Raw genomic sequence first — 14,389 nt, forward strand, 5'->3', positions numbered from 1 at the left:
AAATGTCGTTTTATGCCTTGAATGCTACCGTTCATCAGTGGAAATGTATAATTTTTATAATTTTTTCTTATACGACGTTTTCTTCTTTCTTTCCTGCGAGTTTGTGTTTTGCCAAGCGAAGCGAGCCCACCCTATCCTCGTAACAACTAAAATGTCGTCTATCGTACTCAACTTCTGGATAACATTTTGATGTAAAGATATATATAAACTTATTTTTGTCATTTCTGTTATATTTTTATTTAAATCATATATCATAAAAAGTTATGTTATGAAACCACAATTTTGACAATCCTTTTATATCCATCAGATTTGTCATAACCCACTATATCTACGGGTATGTGATCAAGCATAAAATAGTTTAAGGAGTTCGATCTATACTTGATCAACAAATAAATAGGATTTAAGGATTCTTTGAGTTTAACTCTCTGGTATGCATCACCGTGAATAACCCCAATACGAGATGATGATCTCATAAGGGGTGGTTAAACGTAACCCACTATCATTCGGGGTTGCCGGAATCGATGTCTCAGGGACGGTGTTAGGATTTATGTTTAAAAAACGTTACCTGAAAACCGTGGGTTGTAAGCTCTAGACGCACAAGTGAAAATCGATTTTGAGTTATGTAATTCTCCTCTAAAGAAATATGTTGTGTTCACCATGATGAATTTGGACTGCAGTGCGACTATTTATAGATGGGAGTAGTTGTCCTTCAATTGCCACGTCAGGAGACAAAAACGGACATATCAGCACAACGTCGTACTATCTTGTTGAATAAAGCTGTGTTCGTACGTGGTCCCCGCCGTATCGTGTTATCCTGCCATCTTCTGCTATTCGTATGTTTATGGAGATTTCGTTCTTTTTTTGTGTATTGTTCTTTGTCTTATTCAGCTCATGCTTGTTTTTATTTCACGTACCTCTCTGGTTACGCAGTATCAATGCGCGCGATGTCAGTTATACCGTTATATACGTTATGCGCCATTGGCTTACTTAGTATATTAGCGCTTTTAAATGCGCAGTTATTACAAGTGACGCGCGCATAATGTTAGCGTATTTTATGCGTGTCATTAATACGAATATAGATAAGTAATATCAAATTGGTTTGGAAACAATATTATTTTATATATTAGATGAAATTAGATATATAGACAGATATACAGATTGAAGATTGATTGATTGTATATATTGAAGATTTGGCTAAAATTGATAATTTGAATATAAATAACAAAAAATGACTAATCAAATTTGATTGTTCCATATATTCAAAAGTTTTTTATTGATAAAGCAACAAAATAATGTGTAACCAAAAGTGAAAGATACTATTATTGTACCTGTTGTCGACGTTTTGGTGAATACAATTGACAATGGCATACACACATTGGTTTGACATTAGGTGGTTATTGGTTAATGATAAATGGCTGAAGGTTTCTGATGCTTCGGGCGGAGGTGCCCCTAAGATGTAGTGACCCGAACTTTTCCATGTTTATATATATTAATTGAGATTGATATTTACATGATTAAATGTTTCCAACATGTTAAGCAATCAAACTTGTTAAGACTTGATTAATTGAAATATGTTTCATATAGACAATTGACCACCCAAGTTGATCGGTGATTCACGAACGTTAAAACTTGTAAAAACTATATGATGACATATATATGGATATATATATATAGTTAACATGATACTATGATAAGAAAACATATCATAAAGTATATTAACAATGAACTACATATGTAAAAACAAGACTACTAACTTAATGATTTTTAAACGAGACATATATGTAACGATTATCGTTGTAAAGACATTTAATGTATATATATCATATTAAGAGATATTCATACATGATAATATCATGATAATATAATAATTTAAAATCTTATTTGATATTATAAACATTGGGTTAACAACATTTAACAAGATCGTTAACCTAAAGGTTTCAAAACAACACTTACATGTAACGACTAACGATGACTTAACGACTCAGTTAAAATGTATATACATGTAGTGTTTTAATATGTATTTATACACTTTTGAAATACTTCAATACACTTATCAAAATACTTCTACTTAACAAAAATGCTTACAATTACATCCTCGTTCAGTTTCATCAACAATTCTACTCGTATGCACCCGTATTCGTACTCGTACAATACACAGCTTTTAGATGTATGTACTATTGGTATATACACTCCAATGATCAGCTCTTAGCAGCCCATGTGAGTCACCTAACACATGTGGGAACCATCATTTGGCAACTAGCATGAAATATCTCATAAAATTACAAAAATATGAGTAATCATTCATGACTTATTTACATGAAAACAAAATTACATATCCTTTATATCTAATCCATACACCAACGACCAAAAACACCTACAAACACTTTAATTCTTCAATTTTCTTCATCTAATTGATCTCTCTCAAGTTCTATCTTCAAGTTCTAAGTGTTCTTCATAAATTCCAAAAGTTCTAGTTTCATAAAATCAAGAATACTTTCAAGTTTGCTAGCTCACTTCCAATCTTGTAAGGTGATCATCCAACCTCAAGAAATCTTTGTTTCTTACAGTAGGTTATCATTCTAATACAAGGTAATAATCATATTCAAACTTTGGTTCAATTTCTATAACTATAACAATCTTATTTCAAGTGATGATCTTACTTGAACTTGTTTTCGTGTCATGATTCTGCTTCAAGAACTTCGAGCCATCCAAGGATCCATTGAAGCTAGATCCATTTTTCTCTTTTCCAGTAGGTTTATCCAAGGAAATTAAGGTAGTAATGATGTTCATAACATCATTCGATTCATACATATAAAGCTATTTTATTCGAAGGTTTAAACTTGTAATCACTAGAACATAGTTTAGTTAATTCTAAACTTGTTCGCAAACAAAAGTTAATCCTTCTAACTTGACTTTTAAAATCAACTAAACACATGTTCTATATCTATATGATATGCTAACTTAATGATTTAAAACCTGGAAACACGAAAAACACCGTAAAACCGGATTTACGCCGTCGTAGTAACACCGCGGGCTGTTTTGGGTTAGTTAATTAAAAACTATGATAAACTTTGATTTAAAAGTTGTTATTCTGAGAAAATGATTTTTATTATGAACATGAAACTATATCCAAAAATTATGGTTAAACTCAAAGTGGAAGTATGTTTTCTAAAATGGTCATCTATACGTCGTTCTTTCGACTGAAATGACTACCTTTACAAAAACGACTTGTAACTTATTTTTCCGACTATAAACCTATACTTTTTCTGTTTAGATTCATAAAATAGAGTTCAATATGAAACCATAGCAATTTGATTCACTCAAAACGGATTTAAAATGAAGAAGTTATGGGTAAAACAAGATTGGATAATTTTTCTCATTTTAGCTACGTGAAAATTGGTAACAAATCTATTCCAACCATAACTTAATCAACTTGTATTGTATGTTATGTAATCTTGAGATACCATAGACATGTATACAATGTTTCGACCTATCATGTCGACACATCTATATATATTTCGGAACAACCATAGACACTCTATATGTGAATGTTGGAGTTAGCTATACAGGGTTGAGGTAGATTCCAAAATATATATAGTTTGAGTTGTGATCAATACTGAGATACGTATACACTGGGTCGTGGATTGATTCAAGATAATATTTATCGATTTATTTCTGTACATCTAACTGTGGACAACTAGTTATAGGTTACTAACGAGGACAGCTGACTTAATAAACTTAAAACATCAAAATATATTAAAAGTGTTGTAAATATATTTTGAACATACTTTAATATATATGTATATATTGTTATAGGTTCGTGAATCAACAGTGGCCAAGTCTTACTTCCCGACGAAGTAAAAATCTGTGAAAGTGAGTTATAGTCCCACTTTTAAAATCTAATATTTTTGGGATGAGAATACATGCAGGTTTTATAAATGATTTACAAAATAGACACAAGTACGTGAAACTACATTCTATGGTTGAATTATCGAAATCGAATATGCCCCTTTTTATTAAGTCTGGTAATCTAAGAATTAGGGAACAGACACCCTAATTGACGCGAATCCTAAAGATAGATCTATTGGGCCTAACAAACCCCATCCAAAGTACCGGATGCTTTAGTACTTCGAAATTTATATCATATCCGAAGGGTGTCCCGGAATGATGGGGATATTCTTATATATGCATCTTGTTATTGTCGGTTACCAGGTGTTCACCATATGAATGATTTTTATCTCTATGTATGGGATGTGTATTGAAATATGAAATCTTGTGGTCTATTGTTACGATTTGATATATATATAGGTTAAACCTATAACTCACCAACATTTTTGTTGACGTTTAAAGCATGTTTATTCTCAGGTGAATATTAAGAGCTTCCGCTGTTGCATACTAAAATAAGGACAAGATTTGGAGTCCATGTTTGTATGATATTGTGTAAAAACTGCATTCAAGAAACTGATTTCGATGTAACATATTTGTATTGTAAACCATTATGTAATGGTCGTGTGTAAACAGGATATTTTAGATTATCATTATTTGATAATCTACGTAAAGCTTTTTAAACCTTTATTTATGAAATAAAGGTTATGGTTTGTTTTAAAAATGAATGCAGTCTTTAAAAAACGTCTCATATAGAGGTCAAAACCTCGCAACGAAATCAATTAATATGGAACGTTTTTAATCAATAAGAACGGGACATTTCAGTTGGTATCCGAGCGTTGGTCTTAGAGAACCAGAATTTTGTATTAGTGTGTCTTATCGAGTTTGTTAGGATGCATTAGTGAGTCTGGACTTCGACCGTGTTTACTTGAAAAATGATTGCTTAACAAATTTTGTTGGAAACTATATATTTTTAACATGTGAATATTATGTGATATATTAATCTCTTAACGCGTTTGATATTATGTGATAGATGTCTACCTCTAGAACAAGTCCCATTGACTCACCTAATAATAATGAAGAGTCAAATGTAAATTGGAATGATTCGTGGACTGATTCACAAGTTCCCGAAGAGGAACCGGAAGAAGAGTCGGAACCGGAAGAAGAATCGGAACCGGAAGAAGAATCGGAACCGGATGAAGAAATAGAACCGGTGGGGGAAATAATAAAACGGTTAAGTAAAAGAAAATCCTCAACCAACCGACCAAAGTTAATTATGGTCAATGGTGTTTCCGCCAAGGAAGCAAAATATTGGGAGGATTACCAATTCTCCGATGAATCGGATTCCGACGAGAATTCCGATGATGTTATAGAAATTACCCCAACTGAATTTAAAAAGGCAAAAGAAAATAATAAGGGAAAGGGCATAAAAATAGAGAAATCTAATTCCAACCCCGATGAACTTTATATGTATCGTCAACCCCCGAAGTCCTTAAGTTGTAACAATGACCCGGGAACCTCTAAACCACCAGGTTTTTCTAAACCAATGTGGACAACGACGGCTCGTATTAGGGGAACATCATATATCCCTAGAAACTTGGAAAAACGAACCAAAACCGAAGAAGAAGAAACGAGCGAGTCGGAATAAGATAGTTGTATTCGTGTGGTGTAATATATGTAATATAGTGTTCTTATGCTTTATGATATATGTAAAAATTGATTGTATTAATAAGTATTTTTTTATGAATCTAACTCTTGTCTATTTTACAGTTTAAAAACACAAAATGGATAGACAACCCAATATTTTAAGAGACCTACCTGGAGACATGATTGATGAAATCTTGTCTAGAGTCGGCCAGAATTCTTCGGCACAACTATTTAAGGCGAGATCAGTTTGTAAGACATTCGAAGAACGTTCCAAGAATGTCTTGGTTTATAAGATACTTTCGTTTGAAAGATGGGGGATATCACATTGGGAAACCCATAAGTTACGATGTGTTTACTTTGACGCATATATTGCGGGGAACCCAAATGCTATTTTACGCAACGGGTTAAGAAATTATTTTGACTCAATATATCCGAATATTGGACTTCGTGATTTAGAAAAAGCGGCTAACATGCAACATAAAGAAGCATGTTATGCTTACGGATTAGTAATGTTCGCTTCTCACCAAAGTGAGAACAAGAACATCGGGCTACAACTATTAAACAAAACGTTTCCACAAGTGACGGAGTCGGTAATTGGGGTAAGAAATGAGGTTTTTAGATTATTACGGGACTGTTGGACATTACGTAACCCTCGTCCCTTTGATGACGTTACAACACGCTGTCTTATCAACGGCCATAACGGTTATGTTGCACAAGACCAAGGATGGGAAGTAGTCCTAGTAAAACCAGAATGCATGACTTGTTTCTGGACGTATGAATTACGTGTCTTTATTGCCTTTGCTGAACGACTTGTGTACTAGCTAGAATTGTCTTCACAACTATCTTGTATCAAAGTTATTGTGTGCTATATTTCATGCTTTATGTAAAATAAGCGGTATTGTAAGTTTGTAAAATATTGTATAAAAGTTTGAACGCGAAATATTATTATAATCAGTTTTTCATATAGAATTGTAGTAGTTGAATTGTATATTAGCTACTAAGTATGAACTTAACGGGTAGGTACTACCCGAATTTAAACTTATAAAACGCTAATATGAAGAAAAAGCTTTTATAAATGAGTTCATATTATGCTACGAAATACTATTAACTACTCTTAATATTCTGTATGATTAACTAGTTCCATTTAACTATTTTGAAGGAAATGGCACCGACTACTCGACACACCGTGAATATGAATGAAGAGGAATTCCGTACTTTTCTAGCTTCAAACATAGCCGCAGTACAGGCTGCGCTACATACCAACAATAACCTTGGATCTAGCAGTACAGGAAATCGTGTAGGATGCACCTACAAAGAATTCACTGCCTGCAAACCTTTGGAATTTGATGGAACCGAAGGACCGATCGGATTGAAACGGTGGACCGAGAAGGTTGAATCGGTGTTTGCCATAAGTAAGTGTACTGAAGAGGACAAAGTGAAGTACGCTACGCATACCTTCACAGGTTCTGCGTTAACATGGTGGAATACCTATCTAGAGCAAGTGGGACAAGATGATGCGTACGCACTACCGTGGTCAGCATTCAAGCACTTGATGAACGAGAAGTACCGTCCCAGAACCGAGGTCAATAAGCTCAAGACAGAACTTAGAGGGTTACGAACCCAAGGATTTGATATTACCACGTACGAAAGACGATTCACAGAATTGTGCCTATTGTGTCCGGGAGCATTCGAAGATGAGGAAGAGAAGATCGACGCGTTTGTGAAAGGATTACCGGAAAGAATCCAAGAAGATATAAGTTCACACGAGCCCGCCTCCATACAACAGGCATGTAGAATGGCTCACAAACTAGTGAACCAGATTGAAGAAAGAATTAAAGAACAGACTGCTGAAGAGGCCAATGTGAAGCAAGTCAAAAGAAAGTGGGAGGAAAACGGTGATAAGAATCACCAATACAACAATAACAGCAATTACAACAATAATCGCAACAATTATCCCAACAATCGCAACATCAATCGCAACTACAACAAACGGCCCAACAACAACAACAACAACAACAGCAACTACAACAATCATCCCAACAACAATAATAACCGCAACAACAACAACAATCAGAAGCAGCTATGCCAAAGGTGTGAAAAGAATCACTCGGGGTTCTGCACCAAATTTTGCAACAAGTGTAAAAGAAATGGTCATAGCGCGGCGAAGTGTGAGGTCTACGGACCAGGGGTTAATAGAACGAAAGGAACAAATGGTGTCGGAACGAGTAATGGCGGAGCAAGTAGTGTCGGAGCAAGTTATGCCAATGTAGTTTGTTATAAATGTGGAAAACCAGGCCACATTATTAGAAATTGCCCGAACCAGGAGAACACGAATGGACAAGGCCGTGGAAGAGTTTTCAATATTAATGCGGTAGAGGCACAGGAAGACCCGGAGCTTGTTACGGGTACGTTTCTTATTGACAATAAATCTGCTTACGTTTTATTTGATTCGGGTGCGGATAGAAGCTATATGAGTAGAGATTTTTGTGCTAAATTAAGTTGTCCATTGACGCCTTTGGATAGTAAATTTTTACTCGAATTAGCAAATGGTAAATTAATTTCAGCAGATAATATATGTCGGAATCGAGAAATTAAACTGGTTAGCGAAACATTTAAGATTGATTTGATACCAGTAGAGTTAGGGAGTTTTGATGTGATAATCGGTATGGACTGGTTGAAAGAAGTGAAAGCGGAGATCGTTTGTTACAAAAATGCAATTCGCATTATACGAGAAAAAGGAAAACCCTTAATGGTGTACGGAGAAAAGGGCAACACGAAGCTACATCTTATTAGTAATTTGAAGGCACAAAAACTAATAAGAAAAGGTTGCTATGCTGTTCTAGCACACGTCGAGAAAGTACAAACTGAAGAAAAGAGCATCAATGATGTTCCCATTGCAAAAGAATTTCCCGATGTATTTCCGAAAGAATTACCGGGATTACCCCCACATCGATCCGTTGAATTTCAAATAGATCTTGTACCAGGAGCTGCACCAATAGCTCGTGCTCCTTACAGACTCGCACCCAGCGAGATGAAAGAACTGCAAAGCCAATTACAAGAACTTTTAGAGCGTGGTTTCATTCGACCAAGCACATCACCGTGGGGAGCTCCTGTTTTGTTTGTCAAGAAGAAAGATGGTACATTCAGGTTGTGTATCGACTACCGAGAGTTGAACAAACTTACCATCAAGAACCGCTACCCACTACCGAGAATCGACGACTTATTTGATCAACTACAAGGCTCGTCTGTTTATTCAAAGATTGACTTACGTTCCGGGTATCATCAAATGCGGGTGAAAGAAGATGATATTCCAAAGACTGCTTTCAGAACACGTTACGGTCATTACGAGTTTATGGTCATGCCGTTTGGTTTAACTAATGCACCAGCTGTGTTCATGGACCTTATGAACCGAGTGTGTGGACCATACCTTGACAAGTTTGTCATTGTTTTCATTGATGACATACTTATTTACTCAAAGAATGACCAAGAACACGGTGAACATTTGAGAAAGGTGTTAGAAATATTGAGGAAGGAAGAATTGTACGCTAAGTTTTCAAAGTGTGCATTTTGGTTGGAAGAAGTTCAATTCCTCGGTCACATAGTGAACAAAGAAGGTATTAAGGTGGATCCGGCAAAGATAGAAACTGTTGAAAAGTGGGAAACCCCGAAAACTCCGAAACACATACGCCAATTTTTAGGACTAGCTGGTTACTACAGAAGGTTCATCCAAGACTTTTCCAGAATAGCAAAACCCTTGACTGCATTAACGCATAAAGGGAAGAAATTTGAATGGAATGATGAACAAGAGAAAGCGTTTCAGTTATTGAAGAAAAAGCTAACTACGGCACCTATATTGTCATTGCCTGAAGGGAATGATGATTTTGTGATTTATTGTGATGCATCAAAGCAAGGTCTCGGTTGTGTATTAATGCAACGAACGAAGGTGATTGCTTATGCGTCTAGACAATTGAAGATTCACGAACAAAATTATACGACGCATGATTTGGAATTAGGCGCGGTTGTTTTTGCATTAAAGACTTGGAGGCACTACTTATATGGGGTCAAAAGTATTATATATACCGACCACAAAAGTCTTCAACACATATTTAATCAGAAACAACTGAATATGAGGCAGCGTAGGTGGATTGAATTATTGAATGATTACGACTTTGAGATTCGTTACCACCCGGGGAAGGCAAATGTGGTAGCCGATGCCTTGAGCAGGAAGGACAGAGAACCCATTCGAGTAAAATCTATGAATATAATGATTCATAATAACATTACTACTCAAATAAAGGAGGCGCAACAAGGATTTTTAAAAGAGGGAAATTTAAAGGATGAAATACCCAAAGGATCGGAGAAGCATCTTAATATTCGGGAAGACGGAACCCGGTATAGGGCTGAAAGGATTTGGGTACCAAAATTTGGAGATATGAGAGAAATGGTACTTAGAGAAGCTCATAAAACCAGATACTCAATACATCCTGGAACGGGGAAGATGTACAAGGATCTCAAGAAACATTTTTGGTGGCCGGGTATGAAAGCCGATGTTGCTAAATACGTAGGAGAATGTTTGACGTGTTCTAAGGTCAAAGCTGAGCATCAGAAACCATCAGGTCTACTTCAACAACCCGAAATCCCGGAATGGAAATGGGAAAACATTACCATGGATTTCATCACTAAATTGCCAAGGACGGCAAGTGGTTTTGATACTATTTGGGTAATAGTTGATCGTCTCACCAAATCAGCACACTTCCTACCAATAAGAGAAGATGACAAGATGGAGAAGTTAGCACGACTGTATTTGAAGGAAGTCGTCTCCAGACATGGAATACCAATCTCTATTATCTCTGATAGGGATGGCAGATTTATTTCAAGATTCTGGCAGACATTACAGCAAGCATTAGGAACTCGTCTAGACATGAGTACTGCCTATCATCCACAAACTGATGGGCAGAGCGAAAGGACGATACAAACACTTGAAGACATGCTACGAGCATGTGTTATTGATTTCGGAAACAGTTGGGATCGACATCTACCATTAGCAGAATTTTCCTACAACAACAGCTACCATTCAAGCATTGAGATGGCGCCGTTTGAAGCACTTTATGGTAGAAAGTGCAGGTCTCCGATTTGTTGGAGTGAAGTGGGGGATAGACAGATTATGGGTCCGGAGATTATACAAGAAACTACCGAGAAGATCATCCAAATTCAACAACGGTTGAAAACCGCCCAAAGTCGACAAAAGAGCTACGCTGACATTAAAAGAAAAGATATAGAATTTGAAATTGGAGAGATGGTCATGCTTAAAGTTGCACCTTGGAAAGGCGTTGTTCGATTTGGTAAACGAGGGAAATTAAATCCAAGGTATATTGGACCATTCAAGATTATTGATCGTGTCGGACCAGTAGCTTACCGACTAGAGTTACCTCAACAACTCGCGGCTGTACATAACACTTTCCACGTCTCGAATTTAAAGAAATGTTTTGCTAAAGAAGATCTCACTATTCCGTTAGATGAAATCCAAATCAACGAAAAACTTCAATTCATCGAAGAACCCGTCGAAATAATGGATCGTGAGGTTAAAAGACTTAAGCAAAACAAGATACCAATTGTTAAGGTTCGATGGAATGCTCGTAGAGGACCCGAGTTCACCTGGGAGCGTGAAGATCAGATGAAGAAGAAATACCCGCATCTATTTCCAGAAGATTCGTCAACACCTTCAACAGCTTAAAATTTCGGGACGAAATTTATATAACGGGTAGGTACTGTAGTGACCCGAACTTTTCTATGTTTATATATATTAATTGAGATTGATATTTACATGATTAAATGTTTCCAACATGTTAAGCAATCAAACTTGTTAAGACTTGATTAATTGAAATATGTTTCATATAGACAATTGACCACCCAAGTTGATCGGTGATTCACGAACGTTAAAACTTGTAAAAACTATATGATGACATATATATGGATATATATATATAGTTAACATGATACTATGATAAGAAAACATATCATAAAGTATATTAACAATGAACTACATATGTAAAAACAAGACTACTAACTTAATGATTTTTAAACGAGACATATATGTAACGATTATCGTTGTAAAGACATTTAATGTATATATATCATATTAAGAGATATTCATACATGATAATATCATGATAATATAATAATTTAAAATCTCATTTGATATTATAAACATTGGGTTAACAACATTTAACAAGATCGTTAACCTAAACGTTTCAAAACAACACTTACATGTAACGACTAACGATGACTTAACGACTCAGTTAAAATGTATATACATGTAGTGTTTTAATATGTATTTATACACTTTTGAAATACTTCAATACACTTATCAAAATACTTCTACTTAACAAAAATGCTTACAATTACATCCTCGTTCAGTTTCATCAACAATTCTACTCGTATGCACCCGTATTCGTACTCGTACAATACACAGCTTTTAGATGTATGTACTATTGGTATATACACTCCAATGATCAGCTCTTAGCAGCCCATGTGAGTCACCTAACACATGTGGGAACCATCATTTGGCAACTAGCATGAAATATCTCATAAAATTACAAAAATATGAGTAATCATTCATGACTTATTTACATGAAAACAAAATTACATATCCTTTATATCTAATCCATACACCAACGACCAAAAACACCTACAAACACTTTCATTCTTCAATTTTCTTCATCTAATTGATCTCTCTCAAGTTCTATCTTCAAGTTCTAAGTGTTCTTCATAAATTCCAAAAGTTCTAGTTTCATAAAATCAAGAATACTTTCAAGTTTGCTAGCTCACTTCCAATCTTGTAAGGTGATCATCCAACCTCAAGAAATCTTTGTTTCTTACAGTAGGTTATCATTCTAATACAAGGTAATAATCATATTCAAACTTTGGTTCAATTTCTATAACTATAACAATCTTATTTCAAGTGATGATCTTACTTGAACTTGTTTTCGTGTCATGATTCTGCTTCAAGAACTTCGAGCCATCCAAGGATCCATTGAAGCTAGATCCATTTTTCTCTTTTCCAGTAGGTTTATCCAAGGAAATTAAGGTAGTAATGATGTTCATAACATCATTCGATTCATACATATAAAGCTATTTTATTCGAAGGTTTAAACTTGTAATCATTAGAACATAGTTTAGTTAATTCTAAACTTGTTCGCAAACAAAAGTTAATCCTTCTAACTTGACTTTTAAAATCAACTAAACACATGTTCTATATCTATATGATATGCTAACTTAATGATTTAAAACCTGGAAACACGAAAAACACCGTAAAACCGGATTTACGCCGTCGTAGTAACACCGCGGGCTGTTTTGGGTTAGTTAATTAAAAACTATGATAAACTTTGATTTAAAAGTTGTTATTCTGAGAAAATGATTTTTATTATGAACATGAAACTATATCCAAAAATTATGGTTAAACTCAAAGTGGAAGTATGTTTTCTAAAATGGTCATCTATACGTCGTTCTTTCGACTGAAATGACTACCTTTACAAAAACGACTTGTAACTTATTTTTCCGACTATAAACCTATACTTTTTCTGTTTAGATTCATAAAATAGAGTTCAATATGAAACCATAGCAATTTGATTCACTCAAAACGGATTTAAAATGAAGAAGTTATGGGTAAAACAAGATTGGATAATTTTTCTCATTTTAGCTACGTGAAAATTGGTAACAAATCTATTCCAACCATAACTTAATCAACTTGTATTGTATGTTATGTAATCTTGAGATACCATAGACATGTATACAATGTTTCGACCTATCATGTCGACACATCTATATATATTTCGGAACAACCATAGACACTCTATATGTGAATGTTGGAGTTAGCTATACAGGGTTGAGGTAGATTCCAAAATATATATAGTTTGAGTTGTGATCAATACTGAGATACGTATACACTGGGTCGTGGATTGATTCAAGATAATATTTATCGATTTATTTCTGTACATCTAACTGTGGACAACTAGTTATAGGTTACTAACGAGGACAGCTGACTTAATAAACTTAAAACATCAAAATATATTAAAAGTGTTGTAAATATATTTTGAACATACTTTAATATATATGTATATATTGTTATAGGTTCGTGAATCAACAGTGGCCAAGTCTTACTTCCCGACGAAGTAAAAATCTGTGAAAGTGAGTTATAGTCCCACTTTTAAAATCTAATATTTTTGGGATGAGAATACATGCAGGTTTTATAAATGATTTACAAAATAGACACAAGTACGTGAAACTACATTCTATGGTTGAATTATCGAAATCGAATATGCCCCTTTTTATTAAGTCTGGTAATCTAAGAATTAGGGAACAGACACCCTAATTGACGCGAATCCTAAAGATAGATCTATTGGGCCTAACAAACCCCATCCAAAGTACCGGATGCTTTAGTACTTCGAAATTTATATCATATCCGAAGGGTGTCCCGGAATGATGGGGATATTCTTATATATGCATCTTGTTATTGTCGGTTACCAGGTGTTCACCATATGAATGATTTTTATCTCTATGTATGGGATGTGTATTGAAATATGAAATCTTGTGGTCTATTGTTACGATTTGATATATATATAGGTTAAACCTATAACTCACCAACATTTTTGTTGACGTTTAAAGCATGTTTATTCTCAGGTGAATATTAAGAGCTTCCGCTGTTGCATACTAAAATAAGGACAAGATTTGGAGTCCATGTTTGTATGATATTGTGTAAAAACTACATTCAAGAAACTGATTTCGATGTAACATATTTGTATTGTAAACCATTATGTAATGGTCGTGTGTAAACAGGATATTTTAGATTATCATTATT

Source organism: Rutidosis leptorrhynchoides, chromosome 2, assembly GCF_046630445.1.
Source record: "Rutidosis leptorrhynchoides isolate AG116_Rl617_1_P2 chromosome 2, CSIRO_AGI_Rlap_v1, whole genome shotgun sequence".
NCBI classification, from domain to species: Eukaryota; Viridiplantae; Streptophyta; class Magnoliopsida; order Asterales; family Asteraceae; genus Rutidosis; species Rutidosis leptorrhynchoides.